The 14,890-nt window shown below is 36.8% G+C and overlaps 1 protein-coding gene across 2 annotated transcripts in view; it reads right to left on the bottom strand.

Annotated features, from left to right (window-relative positions):
• Positions 1–14,890, bottom strand: part of LOC307174951 (uncharacterized protein) — a 592,470-nt gene that overhangs the window by 148,800 nt on the left and 428,780 nt on the right. The window lies entirely within an intron of this gene.

Below are 14,890 nucleotides of genomic sequence, written 5' to 3'. Positions count from 1 at the left end.
GAGGGGATTAAGAACACTGCTTAAAGGAGCTCCAGAGACGGGCGCGAGCCGCGGCTAAATGCGTGGACCCCAGAGACGGGCATGAGACGCTAAGGCTGCTGCTGCCGCCACCAAGAAGCCTGTGTACGCGCACAGGTCACTATACACACCCCCCTTCCGGGGAGCCTTTGCAGCCCACCACTGCCAGTGTCCCGGGATCCAGGGACAACTTCTCCGGGAGAACGCACGGTGCACCTCAGGCTGGTGCAACGTCACGCCGGCCTCTGCCGCCACAGGCCCACCCCGCACTCCGTGCCCCTCCCTCCCCCCGGCCTGAGTGAGCCAGAGACCCTGAATCAGCGGCTCCTTTAACCCCGTCCTGTCTGATCGAAGAACAGACGCCCTCCGGTGACCTACACGCAGAGGCGGGGCCAAATCCAAAGCTGAGCCGCTGGGAGCTGTGAGAACAAAGAAGAGAAAGGGAAATCTCTCCCAGCAGCCTCAGAAGCAGCGGATTAAAGCTCCACAATCAACTTGATGTACCCTGCATATGTGGAATACATGAATAGACAACGAATCATCCCAAAATCAGGAAGTGGACTTGAAAGCAAGATTTATTATTTTTTCCCCTTTTCCTCTTTTTGTGAGTGTGTATGTGTATGCTTCTATGAGATTTTGTCTGTAGAGCTTTGCTTCCACCATTTGTCCTACGGTTCTATCCGTCCATTTTTTTAAAATTTTTTTTTCTTAATAATTATTTTTTATTTTAATAACTTTATTATATGTTATATTACTTTTTTCTTTTACTTTATCTTTCTTTTTTTCCTTCCTTCCATCCTTCCTCCCTCCTTTCTTTCTTTTCTTTCTTTCTTTCTCCTTCTACTAATTCTTTCTTTCTACTTTTTCTCCCTTTTATTCTGAGCTGTGTGGATGAAAGGCTCTTCGTGCAGCAGCCAGGAGTCAGTGCTGTGCCTCTGAGGAGGGAGAGCCAACTTCAGGACACTGGTCCACAAGAGACCTCCCAGCTCCACATAATATCAAATGGCAAAAATCTCCCAGAGATCTCCATCTCAACACCAGCACCCAGCTTCACTCAACGACCACCAAGCTACAGTGCTGGACATCCTATGCCAAACAACTAGTAAGACAGGAACACAACCCCACCCATTAGCAGAGAGGCTGCCTAAAATCATAATAAGTCCACAGACACCCCAAAACACACCACCAGACGTGGACCTGCCCACCAGAAAGACAAGATCCAGCCTCATCCACCAGAACACAGGCACTAGTCCCCTCCACCAGGAAGCCTACACAACCCACTGAACCAACCTTAGCCACTGGAGACAGACACCAAAAACAACGGGAACTACGAACCTGCAGCCTGCAAAAAGGAGACCCCAAACACAGTAAGATAAGCAAAAATGAGAAGACACAAAAACACACAGCAGATGAAGGAGCAAGATAAAAACCCACCAGACCTAACAAATGAAGAGGAAATAGGCAGTCTACCTGAAAAAGAATTCAGAAAAATGATAGTAAAGATGATCCAAAATCCTGTAAATAAAATAGACAAAATGCAAGAAACATATAACAAGGACCTAGGAGAACTAAAGATGAAACAAACAACGATGAACAACACAATAAATGAAATGAAAAATACTCTAGATGGGATCAGTAGCAGAATAACTGAGGCAGAAGAACGGATAAGTGACCTGGAAGATAAAATAGTGGAAATAACTACTGCAGAGCAGAATAAAGAAAAAACAATGAAAAGAACTGAGGACAGTCTCAGAGACCTCTGGGACAACATCAAATACACCAACATTCGAATTATAGGCGTTCCAGAAGAAGAAGAGAAAAAGAAAGGGACTGAGAAAATATTTGAAGAGATTATAGTTGAAACTTCCCTAATATGGGAAAGGAAATAGTTAATCAAGTCCAGGAAGCACACAGAGTCCCATACAGGATAAATCCAAGTAGGAACATGCCAAGACACATATTAATCAAACTGTCAAAAATTAAATACAAAGAAAACATATTAAAAGCAGCAAGGGAAAAACAACAAATAACACACAAGGGAATCCCCATAAGGTTAACAGCTGATCTTTCAGCAGAAACTCTGCAAGCCAGAAGGGAGTGGCAGGACATATTTAAAGTGATGAAGGAGAAAAACCTGCAACCAAGATTACTCTACCCAGCAAGGCTCTCATTCTGATTTGATGGAGAAATTAAAACCTTTACAGACAAGCAAAAGCTGAGAGAGTTCAGCACCACCAAACCAGCTCTAGAACAACTGCTAAAGGAACTTCTCTAGGCAAGAAACACAAGAGAAGAAAAAGACCTACAATAACAAACCCAAAACAATCAAGAAAATGGTAATAGGAACATGCATATCGATAATTACCTTAAAAGTAAATGGACTAAATGCTCCCACCAAAAGACACAGATTGGCTAAATGGATACAAAAACAAGACCCATATATTTGCTGTCTACAAGAGACCCACTTCAGACCTAGAGACACATACAGACTGAAAGTGAGGGGATGGAAAAAGATATTTCATGCAAATGGAAACCAAAAGAAAGCTGGAGTAGCAATTCTCATATCAGACAAAATAGACTTTAAAATAAAGACTATTAGAAGAGACAAAGAAAGACACTACATAATGATCAAGGGATCGATCCAAGAAGAAGATATAACAATTGTAAATATTTATGCACCCAACATAGGAGCACCTCAATACATAAGGCAAATGCTAACAGCCATAAAAGGGGAAATCAACAGTAACACATGCATAGTACGGGACTTTAACACCCCACTTACACCAATAGACAGATCATCCAAAATGAAAATAAATAAGGAGACACAAGCTTTAAATGATACATTAAACAAGATGGACTTAATTGATATTTATAGGACATTGCATCCAAAAACAACAGAATACACATTTTTCTCAAGTGCTCATAGAACATTCTTCAGGATAGATCATATCTTGGGTCACAAATCAAGCCTTGGTAAATTTAAGAAAATTGAAATTGTATCAAGTATTTTTTCCGACCACAACACTATGAGACTAGATATCAATTACAGGAAAAGATCTGTAAAAAATACAAACACATGCAGGCTAAACAATACACTACTTAATAACGAAGTGATCACTGAAGAAATCAAAGAGGAAATTTAAAAATACCTAGAAACAAATGACAATGGAGACACGACGACCCGAAACCTATGGGATGCAGCAAAAGCAGTTCTAAGAGGGAAGTTTATAGCAATACAATCCTACCTCAAGAAACAGGAAACATCTCGAATAAACAACCTAACCTTGCACCTAAAGCAATTAGAGAAAGAAGAACAAAAAACCCCAAAGTTAGCAGAAGGAAAGAAATCATAAAAATCAGATCATAAATAAATGAAAAAGAAATGAAGGAAACGATAGCAAAGATCAATAAAATTAAAAGCTGGTTCTTTGAAAGGATAAACAAAATTGATAAACCATTAGCCAGACTCATCAGGAAAAAAAGGGACAAGACTCAAATCAATAGAATTAGAAATGAAAAAGGAGAAGTAACAACTGACACTGCAGAAATACAAAAGATCATGAGAGATTACTACAAGCAACTCTATGCCAATAAAATGGACAACCTGGAAGAAATGGACAAATTCTTAGAAATGCACAACCTGCCAAGACTGAATCAGGAAGAAATAGAAAATATGAACAGACCAATCACAAGCACTGACATTGAAACTGTGATTAAAAATTTTCCAACAAACAAAAGCCCAGGACCAGATGGCTTCACAGGCGAATTCTATCAAACATTTAGAGAAGAGTTAACACCTATCCTTCTCAAAATCTTCCACAATATAGCAGAGGGAGGAACACCCCCAAACTCATTCTACGAGGCCACTATCACCCTGATACCAAAACTGGACAAGAATGTTACAAAGAAAGAAAACTACAGGCCAATACCACTGATGAACATAGATGCAAAAATACTCAACAAAATACTAGCAAACAGAATCCAACAGCACATTAAACGGATCATACACCATGATCAAGTGGGGTTTATCCCAGGAATACAAGGATTCTTCAATATATGCAAATCAATCAACGTGATACACCATATTAACAAATTGAAGGAGAAAAACCATATGATCATCTCAATAGATGCAGAGAAAGCTTTCGACAAAATTCAACACCGATTTATGATAAAAACCCTGCAGAAAGTAGGCATAGAGGGAACTTTCCTCAACATAATAAAGGCCATATATCACAAACCCACAGCCAACATCGTCCTCAATGGTGAATAACTGAAAGCATTTCCACTAAGATCAGGAACAAGACAAGGTTGTCCACTCTCACCACTCTTATTCAACATAGTTTTGGAAGTCTTAGCCACAGCAATCAGAGAAGAAAAGGAAATAAAAGGTATCCAAATTGGAAAAGAAGAAGTAAAGCTGTCACTGTTTGCAGATGACATGATACTATACATAGAGAATCCTAAAGATACTACCAGAAAACTACTAGAGCTAATCCATGAATTTGGTAAAGTTGCAGGATACAAAATTAATGCACAGAAATCTCTGGCATTCCTATATACTAATGATGAAAAATCTGAAAGTGAAATCAAGAAAACACTCCCATTTACTACTGCAACAAAAAGAATAAAATATCTAGGAATAAACCTACCTAAGGAGACAAAAGACCTGTATGCAGAAAATTATAAGACACTGATGAAAGAAATTAAAGATGATACAAATAGATGGAGAGATATACCATGTTCTTGGATTTGAAGAATCAACATTGTCAAAATGACTCTACTACCCAAAGCAATCTACAGATTCAATGCAATCCCTATCAAACTACCACTGACATTTTTCACAGAACTAGAACAAAAACTTTCACAATTTGTGTGGAAACACAAAAGACCCCGAATAGCCAAAGCAATCTTGAAAACGAAAAATGGAGCTGGAGGAATCAGGCTCCCTGACTTCAGACTATACTACAAAGCTACAGTAATCAAGACAGTATGGTACTGGCACAAAAACAGAAAGATAGATCAATGGAACAGGATAGAAAGCCCAGAGATAAACCCACACACATATGGTCAACTTATCTTTGATAAAGGAGGCAGGAATGTACAGTGGAGAAAGGACAGCCTCTTCAATAAGTGGTGCTGGGAAAACTGGACAGGTAAATGTAAAAGTATGAGATTAGAGCACTCCCTAACACCATACACAAAAATAAGCTCAAAATGGATTAAGGACATAAATATAAGGCCAGAAACTATCAAACTCTTAGAGGAAAACATAGGCAGAACACTCTGTGACATAAATCACAGCAAGATCCTTTTTGACCCACCTCCTAGAGAAATGGAAATAAAAACAAAAATAAACAAATGGGACCTAATGAAACTTCAAAGCTTTTGCACAGCAAAGGAAACCATAAACAAGACCAAAAGACAACCCTCAGAATGGGAGAAAATATTTGCAAATGAAGCAACTGACAAAGGATTAATCTCCAAAATTTATAAGCAGCTCATGCAGCTCAATAACAAAAAAACAAACAACCCAATCCAAAAATGGGCAGAAGACCTAAATAGACATTTCTCCAAAGAAGATATACAGATTGCCAACAAACACATGAAAGAATGCTCAACATCATGAATCATTAGAGAAATGCAAATCAAAACTACAATGAGATATCATCTCACACCAGTCAGAATGGCCATCAACAAAAAATCTAGAAACAATAAATGCTGGAGAGGATGTGGAGAAAATGGAACCCTTTTGCACTGCTGGTGGCAATGTAAATTGATACAGCCACTGTGGAGAACAGTATGGATGTTCCTTAAAAAACTACAAATAGAACTACCATATGACCCAGCAATCCCACTACTGGGCATATACCCTGAGAAAACCATAATTCAAAAAGAGCCATGTACCAAAATGTTCACTGCAGCTCTATACAATAGCCAGGAGATGGAAGCAACCTAAGTGTCCATCATCGGATGAATGGATAAAGAAGATGTGGCACATATATACAATGGAATACTATTCAGCTGTAAAAAGAAACAAACCTGAGTTATTTTTAGTGAGGTGGATCACCTACAGTCTGTCATACAGAGTGAAGTAAGTCAGAAAGAGAAAGACAAATACCGTATGCTAACACATATATATGGAATTGAAGAAAAAAAAATGTCATGAAGAACTTAGGGGTAAGACAGGAATAAAGACACAGACTTACTATAGAATGGACTTGAGGATATGGGGAGGGGGAAGGGTAAGCTGTGACAAAGTGAGAGAGTGGCATGAACATATATACACTACCAAACGTAAGGTAGATAGCTAGTGGGAAGCAGCCGCATAGCACAGGGAGATCAGCTTGGTGCTTTGTGACCACCTAGAGGGGTGGGTCAGGGAGGGTGGGAGGGAGGGAGACGCAAGAGGGAAGAGGTATGGGAACATATGTATAACTGATTGACTTTGTTATAAAGCAGAAACTAACACACCATTGTAAAGCAATTATACTCCAATAAAGATGTTAAATAAATAAATAATAAAATATTAAAAAAAGAAACTTTCAGAATAAAATATTATTAGGTTTTATATCTGAAAGATGGACTACTGTAGTTACTTCCTATTGTCAGAGCGACCACTTGCTTTTTATTTATAGAAACCTTGGCCGTCATCCCCTTTTGAAATTCACCAAAATTCATTCCCCCTTCCAGAGTCAGCCTGCATCCAATAATTGATCCATGTGGGAATACAAATGCTTGACTCTCTTCCCTATCTGGGACAGCTTTGAAGGGTTATTCCATCTTAAAGATTATTCATCTGTAGCACTGGCTCAGACTTCCACAGAAACATGATCACTGCTTTACTTCATCCTCTGCCCAATCTTTCCTTCGTTTCCCTCGGCAGATGTTAATCTTAAAAACACTTCTAATAGATCTTCTGCATGCTAATCTTTACCTCAGAATCTGTTTCTCAGGGATCCCCACTGACTAGAGCAAGTTTATTAGTAGAGTATATTTTCTCTCTAAGCAAACCTTTCACCAAAGAAGCTCTATTATCAAATATTTTACGGGCCATGAGTGAAGTGGTATAGATTTGGAGCCGTACTTCACTGAAATACATTTTTTTGTTTCATTTTAATTTTCAGTGTTTTTTTTTTTTAATATGTCAAACTGGCTTAATTGGCTGCCTATGCTCCTTTAACTTTTTGGAACACTGAAGGCTGTTTCTGCTTATAATTTTTGCAAAGGCCAGATGATCTGACTTTCTTCATAAATTATTTTCTTCATAATTTCTAACTTTGGATCTCAGTCATCCATAAAACAGAGAGTTTTGAAATAAATCTTGTGGTTATATAGTTCAGAGATTTGGATAGACAATATTCACATCTATCTCATACGGAAATATTTTGATATTGCAAATCCAATTTAGTTTATAATTCTTTTTATTTGGAATTTCCATTATAAATCTGAGCCTTTTGGCAGATGCTGAAATTTATTTCTTGCTTTTGAATTTGTGTTTAGCTATAACAAATCCTTTGTGGTCTGACCTTTCCTAATTCTTAACAACTATTCCCACTATTATATTCCCAAGCCACCAGAGCAAGAAGAATTTGTTTTTACCCATTTTAAAAATTTCATGGTAAGAAGAAACAGAATTGGATTTTAATAGCTCAACATAAGCAGAAGGCAAAGGCAAAATTTTCTAATCTTCAAATATGAAGGCTAATTATGTGGAAAGTGTTGCCCAGATGTCCTCGCTTCCCTTTAGGCACAGAACAAGAGTAATTAGGTTTAAGTTTAACATGGGGGATTCAGAAAATCACACTCAGGAAATCATCAAGCAGCCAGGCTATTCTTAGAGATGACTGCATTGAAACTTCACAAAAAGAGAACAACCAACTCTTTGCTGCAAACCCTTATTTAAAGGAGATCCTACATTCAATGTAAGATAAAAAGAAAAAGAATTGATGTTTAGGAAAATGTGCGTGGGTTGTTGAGTAAAAGCGTTACTAGGAATTTCTAAGTATTATTCATGAAACATTACATGGGTTCAAATTTTAATGAATCATGTATTTATTGAGTTATTATTCAATTTTATACTAGGGAAATGAATAGAAATACTTTAGATTTTTTTGACACTGTAATGTTCAATTGCAGGGCTTATTTGAAAATCAAATCATGGAGCCTAAATTATCTTCTGTGTATCTAAAACCAAAGAAACTGTTGTCTAGAAACAATATGAGAAAATATTGCCAGATATGACTATATATTTATTTTAAACTGTGATGATGATATTAAATATATAACACCTAAGGGGCTAAAATCAATGATGAACAATGAGTTAGTACTGATACAAAATCAATACAGAATACCCAATAGAAAAATTGGCAAAAAAAAAAAGAAAAAACAGGTAAATCACTTGACAAATTGGTAAATTTCTAGGTAATATAAAACTGTACTTGGGAGAAAATATTTGCAAACGAAGAGACCAACAAGGGATTAATCTCCAAAATATACAAACAGCTCATGCAGCTCAATATCAAAAAACAAACAACCCAATCAAAACCTCGGCAGAAGACCTAAATAGACATTTCTCCAAAGAAGACGTAGATGGCCAAAAAGCACATGAAAAGATGCTCAGCATCATTAATATTAGAGAAATGCAAATCAAAACAACAGTGAGGTATCATCTCACACCAGTCAGAATGGTCATCACCAAAAATCTAGAAACAATAAATGCTGGAGAATGTGTGGAGAAAAGAGAACCCTCTTGCACTGTTGGTGGGAATGGAAATTGGTACAACCATCATGGAGAACAGTACGGAGGTTCCTTAATAAACTAAATATAGAACTACCATACAATCTAGCAATCCCACTCCTGGGCATGTATCTGGAGAAAACCATAATTTGAAAAGATATATGCACCCCAATGTTCACTGCAGCACTATTTACAATAGCCAAAACATGGAAGCAACCTAAATGTCCATCAATAGAGGAGTGGATAAAGAAGAGGTGGTATATATACACAATGGAATATTCCTCAGCCATAAAAAAGAAGGAAATAATGCCATTTGCAGCAACATGGATGGACCTAGAGATTGTCATACTGAGTGAAGTAAGTCAGACAGTGAAAGACAAACATATGATACAATTTACATGAGGAATCTAAAAAATAGAACTTATTTACAAAACAGAAATAGAGTCACATATGGAGAAAACAAACTTATGGTTACTAGGGGAGAATGGGGGCAGTAAATTGGGAAACTGGCATTGACATATACACACTACCATATACAAAATATATAACTAATAAGGACCTACTGTATAGCACAGGGAACTCTACTCAATACTCTGTAATGACGTACATGGGAAAAGAATCTAAAACAGAGTGGATAGGGAGAGACATTCAAGATGGCAGAAGAGTAAGATGTGGAGATCACCTTCCTCCCTACAAATACATCAGAAATACATCTACATGTGGAACAACTCCTACAGAACACCTACTGAATGCTGGCAGAAGACCTCAGTCTTCCCACAGCAAACATCATACTCAATGGTGAGAAACTGAAAGCATTTCCTCCAAGATCAGGAACAAGACAAGGCTGTCCACTCTCGCCACTCTCATTCAGCATAGTTTTGGGAGTTGTAGCCATGGCAATCAGAGAAAAAAAGAAATAAAAGGAATACAATTTGGAAAGGATAAGTAAAACAGTCACTGTTTGCAGATGACATGATACTATACATAGAAAATCCAAAAGATCCCACTAGAAAACTACTAGAACTAATCAGTAAATTTGATAAGGTTGCAGTATACAAAATTCATGCACAGAAATCTCTGGCATTCCTATACACTAACAATGAAAAATAAGAAAGAGAAATTAAGGAAATACTCCCATTTACCACTGCAACAAAAAGAATAAAATACCTAGGAATAAACCTACCTAAGGAGGTGAAAGACTTGTACTCAGAAAACTATAAAGTACTGATGAAAGAAATCAAAGATGACATAAACAGATGGAGAAATATACCATGTTCTTGGATTGGAAGAATCAATATTGTGAAAATGACTATACTACCTAGAGCAATCTACAGATTCAATGCAATCCCTATCAAACTACCAATGGCATTCTTCACAGAATTAGAACAAAATAATTTACAATTTGTATGGAAACACAAAAGACCCCAAATAGCCAAAGCAATCTTGAGAAAGAAAAATGGAGCTGGAGGAATCAGGCTCCCGAACTTCAAACTGTACTACAAAGCTACAGTAATCAGTACAGTATGGTACTGGCACAAAAACAGAAATATAGATCAATGGTATGGGATAGAAATCCCAGAGATAAACGCACGCACATATGGTCACCTAATTTACAACAAAGGAGGCAGGAACATACAATGGAGAAAAGACAGCCTCTTCAATAAGTGGTGCTGGGAAAACTGGACAGCTACATGTAAAAGAATGAAATTAGAACACTCCCTAACACCATACACAAAAATAAACTCAAAATGGATTAAAGACCTAAATGTAAGACTGGACACTATAAAACTCTTAGAGGAAAACATAGAAAGAACACTCTTTGACATAAACCACAGCAAGATCTTTTTTGACCCACCTCCTGGAGTAATGAAAATAAAAACAAAAATAAACAAATGGGACCTAATGAAAATTAAAAGCTTTTGCACAGGAAAGGAAATCATAAAAAAGACTAAAAGACAACCCTCAGAATGGGAGAAAGTATTTGCAAATGAAACAACAAAGGATTAATCTCCAAAATATGCAAACAACTCATGGAGCTCAATATCAAAAAAACAAACAACCCAATTAAAAAATGGGTGGAAGACCTACATAGACATTTCACCAGAAAAGACATACAGATGGCCAAGAGGCACATGAAAAGCTGCTCAACATCACTGATTATTAGAGAAATGCCAATCAAAACTACAATGAGGTATCACCTCACACTGGTCAGAATGGCCATTATCAAAAAACCTAGAAACAATAAATGCTGGAAAGGGTGTGGTGAAAAAGGAACCCTCCTTCACTGTTGATGGTAATGTAAATTGATACATCCACTATGGAGAAGAGTATGGAGGTTCCTTAAAAAACTAAAAATAGAACTACCATATGACCCAGCAATCCCACTACTGTGCATATACCCTGAGAAAACCGTAATTCAAAAAGAGTCATGTACCACAACGTTCACTGCAACACTATTTACAATAGCTAGGACATGGAAGCAACCTAAATGTTCATCGACAGATGAATGTATAAAGATGTGGCACATATACAATGGGATATTACTCAGCCATAAAAAGGAACGCAATTGAGTTATTTGTAGTGAGGTAGATGGACCTAGAGTCTGTCATACAGAGTGAAGTAAGTCAGAAAGATAAAAACGAATACCGTATGCTAGCACATCTATATGGAATCTAAAAAAAGTGGTACTGATGAACCTAGGACAGGGCAGGAATAAAGACGAAGACATAGAGAATGGACTTGAGGACATGGGGGTTGGGGGAATGGTAAGCTGTGATGAAGTGAGAGAGTGGCATGGACATATATACACTACCAAATGTAAAATAGACAGGTAGTGGGAAGCAGCAGCCTAGCACATGGAAATCAGCTTGGTTCTTTGCGATGACCTAGAGGGGTGGGATAGGGAGGGCAGGAGGGAGGGAGGCTCAAGAGGGAGGGGATGGGGGACATATGTACGCATATGGCTGATTCACTTTGTTATACAACAGAAACTAGTGCTAGTACAATTGTGAAGCAACTATACTCCAATAAAAATGTATTTAAAAACAAAAACAAAAACAGAGACAGTATGTCTTCTCCCACCAAATGTACTGGTGATCTCAGAGGATCACCCTTGGTTCTTAATTAAAGGGGAAAGATCAGAATTCCCTTTAAGTTGAAATTCCAGGTCCCTCCTACAACTATAGGGCTATCAGAGTCCCTTGGGAGGAAGGACCTATAGGTGAATTTAAAAATGTGAAAAATTCTGTTATTTAAAAACAGGGAAAAAATCACCTCCCAACACATATACCTTTTCCCATACATATAGCTCTCTACTGTAGCATTAAAGTGCTACAGTAAAGAAAGAACACACAAAAATAAATTGAAAAGGAGGTAATATATCATAGTAGTTCAGAGTTGGCTTCTAGATTCAGACTGATAAAGATCCAGTCCCATATATACCACATGAAGCTGTAAGACCTGGGGCAAGTTATTTAAAGTTCCTGAAACTGATTTTTTGTATCTGTAAAATAAGGATAACAATAGTGTCTACTATTATGAGGATTAAATGAGAAAATCACTTCAAAACACATAACCCTTGGCACACAGTGATACTAAATATTAAAAATCAATAGCAAGTAATGAATATGACTAAAACTAATTCACACAGCAGGATAAGTATTTGATAGAGGAAAATCAATAGTATAGGTAAGGATAGTACAGCACAATATGAAAAGACTACGTACCATATGATTCAAACTATATGACATTCTGGAAATGGCAAAACTATACAGATAGTAAAAAGATTAGTTATTGTCTAAGAGCAGTTTTTGGGGAGGGACAGATAAACAGGTAGAACAGAGAGGTTTTAGAGGAGTGAAACTGTTCTCTACGATAGAGTTAAGGTGGATATATGTCATTATACATAGTATACAATCACATAGAATATACACCACAATAAACCCTAATGTAAACTATGAATTTCAGTTAATAACAGTGCATTAATATTGGTACATTAATTTTAACAAAAGGTCTACAGGAACAGAAAGTGTAAATACTAGAGAAAATTGTAAGGCATGAAGGTAGGGAAGGTATGTGGAAACTTTTTGTATTTTATCAATTCTTCTATAAACTTAACTTCTTTTCTAAAAGAAGTATATTATTAATTAATGTCTTAATTAATATATTAAACATTGATATAAAATGCTTTAAAGTGAAATATGGCACCAGGTCCTACTAGTCAGCATCTAATGATGGTGTATCAATATTACTGGAGACAATTCCCAAAGCAAAACAGAAATCTGATGTAGCAATTTGAGAACAAGTTAGAGGTTCAATTCACATATAATTTCTGTCAAGCTGTTGTGTAGATAAGAGCATCATCAAGACCCTCCTCTTTAGCTGTTCTTAAATAAAAAGGGAAAATCAGGCACAGAGCCCTAAAATTCACAGAGAATTACTTGGTAGTGATCAGAGTATGGCCTGCTGTCAATCATAAAGACATCTCAGAAGATCATCAAGTTCATCTCTGGCATTAAGTCAATACATTTTTGTTCTTCAATTCCTTCTCCACATAAGGCTTAATGATACAAAAACAGATCATTAAAACAATTTTTGATTCCTTGGGTCCATGGTCAGCCAATACTCTTAATTTTAAAAAAATTCATATAGCAGCTACTGCTTTCAAATATTCATCACTAACATTAATTAAATGCTTTTACCTTGAATCTATTCACCACTCTGTAAAAACTCCATAGAATATGACAGAAATTATTAAAACAGTCATGAGAGACAGTTATATATTTCAATAACAATAATTATGCTATTTCTAAAACATTCCAAATCTCATTAAGTTTTTAAAGGTTTTACACTGCAATTAGGCCATATGTAACTTCTCTTTGGTTTTTATAGAGGGTACAAAAAGACCTAGTTATAAAAAATATAATTTATAACTGGAATTCTCTAAGAAAATATGATGCATCAAAAATGCTTGACTGAACTGAAATATTGTCAGAATTTGCATCTGGTTTCACATGAGTATCCAGAAAACTTGGTTAGCACTTCTGAGACTGATAGTTAAACTTAATTTAGATTGTTGGTTCTGAATTTTTTTATGAGGAGCTTGTGTTACCTTTGTGGATACAGACTCTTTCACATGCCTTTAGCACACAGAATACCCATTCACTTCACTGGGAATTCAGAATGCTTCAAGGCTGACTAAGTCCTCTGTGGAAACCAGAATTGTAGGAAAACCCACTTCAGCTCATCTGAGAGGTAGCCAGGTGGCAATTTCAAATAGTCAATGGTTTATGTAATCCAGCCTTCAAGGGAGTGATCAAGTCAGAGATAAGAAGTGAAGTAAAAAGTTGAACCCAATAATAACTCCAAAACTTAGAGGATAAAGAAATGAGGAGACATCAATAAAATAATATTGAAGAGAGGACTTATTAAAATAGAAGGAGGACTAAGAGAAAATACTGTCCTGGAAGTCAGGTGAAAACGTCATTCATTAAAGAATATCCTACACATTATTAAGCTAAAGCAAGATACTAAAGAGTATGTACAGTAAAAAACAGAGATTTAAAAATGGGAGAATAGATAGACATATGTCTATATGCCAAAGACTGTATACAGATAGATACATACATAGATAGATATTGATACTTATATCCATTACTGTATGCATAAAACATTTCTAGAAAACTACACAGGATGTATAAACAGAGGTTATCTCCAGGGAGTAACTGGAGAAGGAATGCAGTAAAACCTTTACCAGTTTATAAATTTTTTTTCTGATTGGATTTTTTACATGTGCCAATGTGGTATACAGAATAATGGCTCCTAAAATACTCAAGGTTGCCCATGCCCTAATCTCTATGAACAGGTTAAAATGAACTTTCCAGATGTAATTAAATTTATAAAACTAAAAATAGATCATCCTGGATTATTTGGGAGGGCCCAATCTAATAAGACAAATCCTTAACAGCAAAGAACTTTCTCTGTTTGGAGTCAGAGAGATATGTTAAAAGGAGAAGTCAGAAAGATTCCAAGTGAGAAGTACTCCACATGTTGGCTCTCAGATGTAGGGGTCACGTGTGAGGAACAGAGTGAAGCCTTGAGGAACTAACAGCAGCCCCCTGCTGATAGCCAGCAAGA

The sequence above is a fragment of the Stenella coeruleoalba genome (assembly GCF_951394435.1).
Source record: "Stenella coeruleoalba genome assembly, chromosome: 16".
Lineage (NCBI taxonomy): Eukaryota > Metazoa > Chordata > Mammalia > Artiodactyla > Delphinidae > Stenella > Stenella coeruleoalba.
Note: the sequence above shows the minus strand (reverse complement) of the source record. Positions and strands in the feature narration are given on the sequence as shown.